This window comes from Coffea arabica, chromosome 9e (genome assembly GCF_036785885.1).
Source record: "Coffea arabica cultivar ET-39 chromosome 9e, Coffea Arabica ET-39 HiFi, whole genome shotgun sequence".
Lineage (NCBI taxonomy): Eukaryota > Viridiplantae > Streptophyta > Magnoliopsida > Gentianales > Rubiaceae > Coffea > Coffea arabica.
In genome coordinates this window covers 7031948-7043729 of record NC_092327.1, presented here as the reverse complement: position 1 = coordinate 7043729, position 11782 = coordinate 7031948, and the positions used below count along the sequence as shown (strand labels likewise).

Sequence of the window (11782 nt, the reverse complement as noted above, 5' to 3'; positions counted from 1 at the left end):
CCTACAAATATGCAAAATTATGCATATCCCTCAAATCTACCCAATATTAATGTTTTGTTAAACTCTAAATAACAAAAATATGAAATATATTATTTAAATATATTTTAGTTACACACAAGTTGGATGGGTAACTAGTGTGTCAGAGAGTTGCCATAATCTCCTTAAACCCGCATGCGGGTTTAAAGAGTATTCGGATATTCTCATATGCACCTATGCAAATAGAACCAACCGGATATCTTATCCGTATCCCATTTTTTTAAATAAAAATCTTATAAATTTGAAAAATAAAATCAAATTTAGATGTATTAGGGTTTTAAAAATATTATATAAGTGATAAAAATTTTATAAATTGTAAAAATAAAATCAAATTTAAATAATTAAATGTTATATTTGCATAAGAAATAATACAATAATCATAATAATGATAATACAATAATATTGATGTAATAAAACTGCCATTAATTTAAATATTTACTTATAATGCCCAAAGAGCCTAATTACCAATTTTTTCTTCTCGCGCTCAAATATAACATTAACCCGCATGCGAGCTAACCTTGAAATAGAAAAAACACAGAATCCCGCTTGCGGGTTTCTGCGTTATTATGCAGGCGGGATGTCAAGAAACTCTTATTATGCAGCGTTTGATTTTGACTTAACAATAATGTCTTATTAATAGCATTTGATTATTTTTAATGAAAGTCTGTTATAACCATAGAATTTGACTTTCGTTATTTTCAATTACATGATGTTCTTTAGTGCTGCAATTATAAGAAATTAGTATAAAATATTAGCAAATTATAAAAATACATTTTCAATTATATGAAATTAACAAATTTTGCCACCTATGTTGATGAAAATTTTTATTTTTTGCTAAAAAATAAAGAATAATACTATAGCATTAAAAGGCAATTCGTCAGGCAAATATCCTTCAAAAGGCACTGCTACTTTAAACATATTTTTCTACTTTTGCCCACGTCAATTCATCAGGAAAAGTTTTCGTTTTCCCACCATTTTTTTACCACCAATTTTTTTCCTTTTCGCCCAAAAAAGAATTTAGACAGACATTAACTTATAGTAGGTTGCAAAATGGCCTTCACAAAAGCCCCAATCTTCATCATCCTCTTCCTCATCACCCTCCTCCCGATCTCCACCAATTCTCAAGACCCCAGTTCGGATTTGCTCTTGCAGCTCGAATCCCTCTAATCCCAGTCCCCCAAAGGCGGCGTTATCCATCTCACTGATTCCCTCAAACGGATTCTATCCATTCCAACTCATCGTCCCTGTACTTTCCTCGTCTTCTTCGACGCCCAACAACTCCACTCCAAACCCGAACTCTCCCTCCCTTCTCTCAAATCCGAGTTCTCCCTCGTCTCTAAATCCTTTTTAGCCAACAACCCTCCAACTTCTCACTCAAAACTCTTCTTCTTCGACATCGAATTTCAAGAATTTCAGTCCTTTTTCGCCCTTTTCGGAGTAAATTCTCTGCCCCACACCGATGTTAAGAAAGACTCCGTCCAGATAAATGCATCAGATTTCTCGAGGCTCGCCGAATCCATGGCTGAATTTGTCAAGGCCAAAACGAAGCTGAGCATTGGGCCAATTGATCGCCCCTCTTTGATTTCTAAGAAGCAATTGATGTTTCTCATTGCTGTTATTCTGATTTCGGCTCCATTCTTGGTGAAAAAAGTGATTTATGGGAACACCCTTTTGCACAATAAGAGTATTTGGATGACCGGAGAGATTTTTGTCTACTTTTTCAGTGTCTCCGGTTCAATGCATAACATAATTAGGAAAATACCCATGTTTTTGGTTGATAGGAATGACCCTGGGAAGTTGGTTTTCTTTTATCAGGGGGTCCGGGATGCAATTGGGAGCTAAAGGGTTCGCGGTTGGGTTCTTGTACACTGTGGTGGGATTGTTGCTAGCTTTTGTTACTCATGTTATTGTCTATGTGAGGAATAGGAATGCTCAGAGGTTGGTGATGTTTATTTCCTCCTGGGCTGTTCAGATGATTTTTGTTGGCATTCTTGTCGCATTTCTGGTTTCTTGATTTTAGTTTGTTCTACCGTGTTAGTTTTTGTTAGTGTTTCAGATAAGGAAATTGACGTTTTATTTTTGGTGTAAATTAACAATGTACCTTTTATTTTGCTTTTGTGCTCATATTCTGTATTTGCAACTGTTGCTAAAAAAATTGAATCATGTAATTAGAGCTATAAGTTGGCATTTGCAGTTGGTAGTGGGTGTTTCTTCAGGAGTTGGAAGAATTTGATTCACAATTCCATAACATTTTAAAAGGCTATACTACGTACTCAGTAATTAGACTAGAGAGGATGATGCTTGAGTGCTAGAGCTTAGTGCAAGAGGATACTGCTATATTATTTGTGATATAAGTAATTCTCAATCAACTTGCACAACGGTGATCTTTATGGTAGTTTTCTAGTTCGAGTAAGAATAAGTTCTTTGTAAAATCTGTTTTGCTTGCTTTCCTGGAATTTAAGTTTCATGTCTTACATGGTAGTTTCATGTCTTACATGGTAGTTTGTTCTCCATATAGCATTATTTTATACTATATAATCACAAACTTTTTGCTGGATGTAGGTTGGATTTTCTGTTAACGGAGTAATAATACTAACTTTTATGTGGGTTTTGAAGGCATTCCTTGAGGTAATACCTTTTCTTTTCACATGAATGGTTCCCATTTTTGGTGCCATTCTTGAAGTAAATTTCATTGTGAATGTTTTGCAATGTCCCGCCACTTGCCTAACTTACTAGTTTGATTGGAATACAATATTAAGGGGTGCTGGTTTTCTATGGAATTAATACACCATGACAAACAGCAAAAGTAATTTCAGAGATCTAGAACAAGAAAGTTGTTTTTTGCTTTTAAATGGCAAAGAAACATTCTAGTTATGTTGGTACACATTGCTCCTACTTGACACCTTATATCATGATCGACATTACTTTGGTTATCATACTTGACACCTTGTATCCTCTGTGGTGCATTAGTTTGGATTGTTTTGGTTTAGTTTAGTTTAGTTTATTTGAATGTTTTAGCTAAGCAAGTGAACTGAAGTTGCTTTTCCTTTAGTGTTGTGCTTATCGTCTTATCAACTGGTTAAATTGTTCATAGCAGTACTTATATCAGTACTTGTTATAGTAGTGCTTGTTGCCTTATCAACTTGCTATATTATTCCTTTGAGGCTGAAGTTTAATAGCAGTACTTATTTCTTGAGCTAATTTGGTGCATTAGTTTGGGCCTGATTTTGATTTTCTTTGTGGCTGATTTTGAATGTCCAGCTTTAATTATTGAGGTTCTTATTGGATTGCAAATTTTAGCTAAGCAACCGAACTACAAGAGATATAGTGAAATTGGGAAATGGCAAGGTTTAGTGAAATTTTGTTTGATGTTAAAAATTCCCCCTTGTGTTGAAATTTGGTATTTTTTTTTCACGACAAAACAGCCTAGCAAATTGTCACACTTAAAAGACAGTATCTTTTATCGGAACAAAACAATGACTAAATTCGTTTATATTATTCCAATCTTGTTTGCCACATCCAAAGCATCGTAGTCTGGAGTCAACCGAACATATGCTTTCTTTGTTCCATCAGGCCTGATCAAAGTGTTCACTTTCTTGATCTGTATGTCGTACATCTTCTTCACTGCATCTTTGATTTTCTTCTTATCAGCACGGATGTCAACTATGAATACCATGGTATTGTTATCTTCAATCTTTTTCATGGCAGATTCAGTAGTCAAATGATATTTGAGAATCTGATAATGGTCCAACTTATTCCTAGGAGGAGCACTGATGCGTGGGTACTTCGGGTTCCCGTCCTTTTTCAATGTCTTAGGACGATGGAAGGTAACTTTGGTCCGGATCTTCTTGGCTTTCTTCTTAAAAGTTGTCCCAGATTTGACAAATTTGGCAACCTTGGCTATAGGGTGTTGTTGAACTTCATTATGATATTTGAATGCTTATATGATATTTTGACATTTCGTAATGCAATGGATGCATTCATTTGCTAATTATAAATCATTGTCATTTTTTTCCATTTATAGATATAATTGTTGTAGGAAAATTTTCAATTTTCATGGTGATAAAGAGTTATCATTGAATCAGAATTTTTCATTAATAACAATATATAGTTGCACTTAAATGTTCGCTTTTGTTTATATGCTGATTTTAAGTTTAAGGATGGAGTGTAATTACTTGTAAGATTTTTTTTTGTTTATTGTACCAGTTGTCACTAGATTTGGTTCAAGAATGGCTAGCAGAGAATGCCAAGGAATCAATATTGGGACAGGACATGAGTATTAGTGGAATAGCAACTTATCAGCCATTTGATGGATTGATGGAGTTGAAAGTGGTAAGTACTTTGACATTACGTCTCATTTCTATCTGTTGTGCAGTTAATACTTGTTGAGTTGCGTAAAAACCTCTGAAGTTTATTGCATTTCCTGCTTCTACTGTGCAAATTTTTCTGAAGCAATTTCTGTTCTGAAGTGCTATTGACTCTATTAAAATTGAAGGAGAAACTTCCCATGCAGCAAGTAATTTGAATGAATGCCTTCTATCTGTTTTATGGTTAATACTTGCTGGGTTGCATAAGAATCTCTAAAGTTTATTGCATTTTCTGCTTCTACTGTGTTAATTTTTCTGAAGCAATATCCATTCTGAAGTGCTATTGACTCTGCTAAAATTGAAGTAGAAACTTCCCATACGGCAAGTAATTCGATTGAATGGCTGCTTTGATGATGTATATTTAATTCATATGAAGTATCTTTTGGTAAGTGCTTTAGAATGAGTAGAATCTTGGTGAAGAATCTCCACTTGCGATACAAAATTGAGTGTGAAGCTAGTTGATATCCTGATTCTATCTAAACTAAAGACAGAAAAACAAGGGAAAGACATTCGAAATGAAGCAAATATGTCCTGCATGAGTCTAAATCATTCTGTCAATGCACAAAATCGTGTCATGAAGACAATCTTTGGCAGATGTCACAACACAAATTAGTCATGTATGTTGTACTACTTCTTTGAACTACTGGAATTTGCAATGCGTTCCATTGGTAGCAGAGTACAGGCAAGAAAATGAAAAACTAGATTAAAAAAATTCCAAACGTATTTAAGACTCAGGGCTTGCTTTTGCCTGCCTAAAGTCTCAAAAATCTTGAAAATGATTACTGTTTCATGTTTTTTGGTAATCAATTTGTGGTTTTCAAACAATGAATTACAAGTTTGGTCACTACAATTTGTTGTATGTGATTTGTCACTTGTAAATAATGGCTTTGACATTCCTGTGTATCCTAACCAAAGTATTGTGTCTGCATAATTATGATGTTGACAAATGTGCTTAATGAACACTAGTTGCTAACTCACTTTAGTTAAAAGATGATAGTTTTGAATATGTTTCTGCTTCTTGTAGTAGCACTTTCTCTCCCCCTGCCACTGTTGGAGTCTTAAAAGTAATTATTCTGGCAATAAGTCCATAGGTTACTATTAACATGGACTCGGATAAAGTTTGACTTTTTGGCTCTAGGTGTAGCTCTTATAGCTTCCAGCTATTAGGATATCCAATTTGTCTCTTCAATTAGCCAACTTGCAATCATGTGTACGGTGCTTGGACTTGCTTTTTATCTTGTTGCTGTATATGCTGATTTCACTATTCTTGTAGACAGTAGTTGGATTCATGTCTCAAGTAATGGACAAATTAGTATCCTTCAAAAGTGCTTGGTAGGTGACAATATTAACTTGTAGTATCAAGCCTCAAAAGTGCTTGGTAGGTGATGAGGCTGCTTTTTCTTGTTTATTAGACCTTATGTATAGTTACATATTTTTAGATATATGAAATCCTATGACATTCAAAGCTTCAAAGACTACTTTTGGTCTAAAACACAGTGAAGTTTGCAAAGTTGTTTCTCATAAATGTGGAATCGTTTGTTGCTGTCCTTTGACATCTTAATATTAAAATAAAGAAGTGGAACAATTCTGCCCATATAATCCTTGGCTCTTAATGAATGTTATTAAACTTCCATCCTCTAGTAGACTCTGTTTCCGAACTACCCATATAATGTCTCTTTTTCTACTCTTTGTATAGCCACTATCTAGATGAGACTTAAAACAAATGATTCACTTTATTTTTTGGTGACTCCTTAACTAATTTTCCTTGTTTTAATTTTTCTATCATCTACTAATAACTTTACTATTTTATTGCAGATATATTGCTCATTTTAGAGGTTTGGAAGATTAGCAGTACGGCTTACGTGTCGACTCAAAAACTATGGTTATAGTGCTATCTTAAGTTTAGAAAATGTTTCGGTAGCACGGAAAATGTTTTGGGACTTGGAATTGTTTTTTAGTGTAGCCTTGACTTATATGGCAAAATTTGCTCTATTGAAACTTATCAAACTATTTGTAGTGTGATGTTGCACTTATTTATGACATTTGAATATTTAATATGTTATTATGGCATTTCCTATTGTAACGGGTGTCTACGTTTGTTATTTATTAAACATTGCTGATGTTTTCATTTTTTAGATATTATTGTAGTAGGAAAATCATCAAACTACACATTGCAAGGTGTTGTAAATGAGTAGCATTTCTCAAGCAGGCTGTCTTTATTGACAATTGTTGTTGTCACTGAATCAAAACTATTCATTGATAAGAAGTTGTTGTCACAGTTGATAAGGGGTTTATTGACAACAAAGTTGTCACTAATTAATATATATACTGACTATGTTGCTTCATGCATCATTGACAAGAAAGCATGTCGTCACTAAATTTGTAGCTTTTATTGACAACATATCTTGTCATAAAAAAGTTTTTATTCACTGACGACTTTAAAGTCGTCACTGTATACTTTTACCGACGGAGATTCAGTGACGACTCTGTGACAACCGAAATGTTGTCAATAAAAGTCATCAGTGACGACTTTTTGCTTTTTTGTGACGAAAAGTAGTTGTCATTGAAGACCAAAATTCTTGTAGTGATGAACGGTGTGTTATGTGTACTCAAGTAAAGCTCTTGAGTTTTGACCAAAAAAAAAAAAGTAAAGCTCTTGAGTCTCATCTTAAAGTGTCAACTAGATACTAGAGATGGTAATTTGTTCCAAATTTCAATGGGCTACCTTCAAAGAGACTTTTGGATGGGATGGAGGTTGGGTTTGAAATTAAACTAATCCCATCTATACCCATCAATTGATGGGAATTTTTGGAAAATAATTGGGTACCCACTGAGGCCCAAAGATTTTACCAAAAATTTACCCATCAATTGTTGTATATCTTTTAATGATTCAAGTGAACCATTTTTATTCTTCCAGTTAGGTCCTTCAATTTTTTTCTTGTAATTATGCTTAAAATTCCCCATCTAGTTTCCAAAGCTCTTTTGTCCCTTAGAAATTAGTTTTTTCCCCTTTTTTTGTAAAAATTCTGCTGCCAGTCTCAATTTAGAGTGCTTTTTGAAAAATGTCGAAAGAAACTTCTTGTTTTGAGACGGAAATTCAATGGTTGTGCAGTTAGGCCGAAAGAGGGCCTAAAACGGGCTACTAGGGGATGTTTTAGGTCTGTGAATGGTTTTGAACTCCTTTTGTAGTAGAATACTGATCAAAATAAATATTGGGGGTACTATGGAAGTCATTAATCTATAATCTTATTAGAAAATACTTTGTTCGATTTTAGTAGTTTTATGATGGCTCGTAGTTTCAAATACTACTTTATACTCATAAATACAAGTCCTTTTAAGTTTTGATAGGACTTATTTTTTTCCTTAACTGAAATTTAGCAACATTGGAAATCAAAGATTAAAATATATATACATAGAAAATTTGAGGGAAAAAGAATTCAAGAAAATATAAATTCACAATACGACTAAAAGAAATTTAATAAATAAAAATATCAAAGTCCTATAAAAAATAAAACAGAATTAAAAGAAAAAAGAATACAAGAAATAGAATTGGGTATTGGGTGGGAACCGTGGGATCAATCTAAACTCATCCCAAACTATTTCCACTCAAATTAGTTCCAAAACACATATGGGTAAAGTTGGGACTAAAATATCATATTACTCGATCCCATTTAAAATCTAAGCAAATCTCATATATCCCACCCATTTTGCCACCTCTAGATATAGCTGAACCAATGACATCACAACACAAAATATTATACCCAAAACAAAAAAAAAAAGGGAAAAGGAAAGTTTGCTTAGAAAGACATTAGTGAATGAAAAGGTTTGAGAAGATTAGATTACAGCATTTGATCTATGAATCTCAATTGATAAATGAAATATCGCCATCTCTGGGTTCAGATTGCTAGAATTCCAATGTTCATGGCCTAAGTTTGAATCGTGTAGTCTCTAACGTATTTTTTGTAGCGTTCATAAATTTTGCTAGAATTATTAGAACTTAAATCATTGCTTTATCCATTTTAATAGTAGTAGCTCTATATAGTCGTTACTAAGTTCAGCTATATCTAGAGGTATATATATTACCAACCAGTCAAAATTTATTGAAAAGTTTGAAGAAATAACGTTAATTCGATACCTAGGAAAACAAAGTGGGAGCAAAACGCTCAATAAAGAAAGTTAGATTTTAGAGAAATATATCTGTATTCTGGTGTTGAGCAGCGGATTATAAAGCTCGCTCTACAACATAAGGAATTGTTTTATGTTGCATTTAAGAAGACAACGAAAATAATACGGTGACGTTCTCGAGAGAAGAAGATGACTAATTAAGGTATCCAGAGTCAAAATTTAGCCGTTTTAATCCATTACTCAGGTCTGTAATACTAACTGTGGAAATAATGGCTCGTTTGGGGTTGCAATAATTTATAAAAAAGTACTTTACTATTGGAGTTTTTGATAAAAGTACTTATTATTAAGTGTTTAACTACTTTTAAATATATTGATTAGATACATAGTTCAACAATTCTTTATTGTATTAAAATAATGCGTGATTTAAATTTTTTTAAAATATATTATCTCTTTATTTAGATCGTAATAAAGGATAAAATGGTTAAATATGTAATGTTTTATTTTTTAAATCACAGAAGCTATTATTAAAGTACCAAGTTTGAGCTTTTACTAAAAATACTTTTAACACCAAGAAGTTTCGCTCCTTATGGAATGACGTTCACCAAACGTCTCAAAGGTATTTTTAGCATCCAAAACTGCCTTTTCATCAAAAGTACGGAACCCCAAATAGGGCCTATATCTTTCTGTTTTGGCAAACATCAATCGTTTTAATGAAAGATTTCTTTATTCTTTCCCTTTAGGCCATAGGATGAGTACACAAAATCCAGAGATGGATTAACTATAAAATTCAAACATCATCATCTACCCCTTGAATTGAGTAAACTACAGCGAATGATATTTACCAGGAACACTTAATAAAATTATAGTGGAGTATAAATTCAATGGGAAGCAAATAAACAGAAATAAAGCATAACACTAGGTGCCAGACTGTCAGATCCAGAAATGAAATTTATGCAACTTTCGAGCCATATTCCTCGCCAGATTCGAGCTTCAGATCCTTCATCCTGGAAAAATAACAGTTTTCAAAATGAAAGAAACAAATTGCACAGGCATTACCAACAATACAGAGTACCAGTGGTCACATAACTAAACTATTCAAGAATTTTGTCCTTTTAAATTCTATTTGTATGTCAATGCATCCATTACTTTGTCTGAGAAAATTCATTAAGACGTAAACATGTGAACATGCAACTGGCCAGGGTGCCTTTGCCCTTGCCTGGCTGGTTAGGGATCGAACTTAGCTAGCTAGGTTTGGGTAGTGAGGGGAATAGGGGAAGGGAGAAAGTTAAAAAAACAAAAGGAGAAAAACCTTGATTAAAGTAATGTTCACTAAGCAAAATGAAATTGAAAGACTTGACTATGTTTGAATTGAATGATTTGACGAATGATTTCAAATCCTTTCAAATTCCTGTAGAATTTCTATATTAATTGAGAGGTATTTGGTTTTGCAATTCACCAATTATTTATATACATTTAAACTTTAAAATAAGAATCCCAATGCTTCCTAAATAATCCAAACAACTAAGACCTATATGGAAGGATTTTAAATCATTCACTAAATCTCTCCATCCAAATGAAACTTTAAAAATTTGGTGATTGTTGCTAGAGTTTTCCCTTTCTTTTGGAATATGAAACAAAATGTCACTCTTAAATAGTTGTTTACCTCTGCTCCTCATCCGTGACTTGTTTTTCGTCTTTGATATCTACATCATCATTGTAATTGGGCAAAGGTGTTTGACCAGATTCAATCTTCTGGACGTCTTCCACAAGAATCTCATAATGCCTTTTCACTTCTTCCGCAGTCTTGTCACCCACAGCCTTAGCCACATTTTGGAAAAACAGTTCAGGAGGATCCTCACAATAGGTGGCCAAGGCATTCTCGAACAACTTATTTTGTTGATAACTCCATGTGGAATTTGACGCCATTCTCACCAGAAAGTAACTCGAAAAAAAAAAAATCAACGCAAATAAGCCTACAAGTCCTAGCAGAAAACTAGAGGAAAGAAATTACAGTCAATCACTTAAAAAGAAGGAAAAAGAAAATATAAAGTACATGGTAGGAAAGGGAAATGTTAATCGCATTCCACCTTTTATTGATCACATTTTCACCATTTAGTTTATGATATAATCTAATAAATGAAAACTATATGATGAAAATGGCAATGGATTGCAATTAACAAAAAAGGGAGTATAATTAATATTTTTCTAGTAGTAAATAAACTTTGTAATTAGTATACATGCTTTTTTTGTTTAAAGTTTGATGGCGTAACATATTCTATATCGGGTAGTTAAAAGACGACAAAAATTTACCATTCTTTTGTAGAAAACTATCTTAATGCATTTGATACATCAAATGGATATTGCTAAGAAAAGGAACACTTACCACCTATTAAGACGAGTGAAAACAAAAGTTGAAATATCGTTCTTGTAGCATTTCCAAGGATTAGTATGTAATAAAAGTTCAAAGAAACAAAAGGAGGATATAAAAAAAAAATGAATTAAATACGTCAAAATGAATGTTTCGTACATGACATTAAAAGCCAAGAATTTGTTTTTTGGTTTTTTTTTTTATTTGACAAACCTGTCGGAGCTTTTGACCAATCGTGTAAAATGGTTAGAATCAGCCAGAAAAAATAGTACAGATTATAAATAGACAATCTAAAACAACATGTCTGTTATATGGTCGGGTAATCAAATCATAAATGCGCAGCAAGATAAAATTTGCATGCTATACATAATATAAGGACTTAACCATTATCACAAAGAGACATTATGGATGCTTTGTTCCTTTGCAAGATGTACGAAACAATTAATCAAATTCAAATTATGATTAATTCTCATGCATTCAAACTCGACAATAGATACATTGTCGGTATAAAAAAAATTAGTGCTTTAATAAATCCCTCCCAAACTTAAAAACATGAAAATCATAATAGAGATGCAGGACAAACACATAAAGCATGTGGATCTTATTAGCTTCAAATTCATTGAAGACTGAATAGACACAATACAAAATTTACTTAACACATGCATGAAAAGCATACACATATCTAATTACCTCAATGTCTTGTAAAGAAAAATTCAATTATAAGAAAATTTCTTGTTCACCTTATACAAAACAAATTCAATGGAGAAAATACTTGTGTACAAAATCATAATAACACTATTTGCCTTCACATACTTTACTGATTGATAAATACGTGAACAAAAAAGAATTAAAACAATTAAGTAAACTGGGAATTTTTTAATAAATT

General features: G+C 32.8%; 1 pseudogene; it reads left to right on the top strand.

The window, feature by feature from the left end:
* Positions 1-1086: 1086 nt before the first annotated feature.
* On the top strand, positions 1087-4080 carry LOC113727198 (probable dolichyl-diphosphooligosaccharide--protein glycosyltransferase subunit 3B; annotated as a pseudogene).
* The last annotated feature ends 7702 nt before the right edge of the window (positions 4081-11782 follow it).